The sequence below is a fragment of the Artemia franciscana genome, chromosome 10 (assembly GCF_032884065.1).
Source record: "Artemia franciscana chromosome 10, ASM3288406v1, whole genome shotgun sequence".
In the NCBI taxonomy this organism is placed as follows: domain Eukaryota; kingdom Metazoa; phylum Arthropoda; class Branchiopoda; order Anostraca; family Artemiidae; genus Artemia; species Artemia franciscana.
Genome location: NC_088872.1, coordinates 49,416,678 through 49,417,158, shown reverse-complemented (window position 1 = coordinate 49,417,158; position 481 = coordinate 49,416,678).

The following is a 481-nucleotide window of genomic DNA, read 5'->3' as shown; positions in this document are numbered from 1 at the left end:
AAGTTCTAGTGCCCTTTTAAAGTGACCGAAAAAATTGGAGGGCACCTATGCCCCCTCCCACGCTAATAATTTTTCCGAAGTCACAGGATCAAAATTCTGAGATGGCCATTTTATTCAGCATAGAAGATAAACCTTATACCTATGTCTTTGGGGACGACTTACTCCCTCACAGTCCCCATGGGAGGGGCTACAACTTACAAACTTTGACCAGTGCTTACATATAGTAATGGTTATTGGGAAGTGTACAGATGTTTTCAGGGGGATTTGTTGGTTGGGGGGAGGGGTTGAGAAGAGGGGGATATGCGGAAGAACTTTTCATGGAGGAATTTTTCATGGGGAAGAAAATTTCCCTGAAGGAAGAGCAGGATTTTCTAGCATTATTAAAAAAAAAAAAAAACGAAAAATTAAATATAAAAAAGTTTTTTCAACTGAAACTAAGGAGCAACATTAAAACTTAAAAAAAAACAGAAATTATTACGCA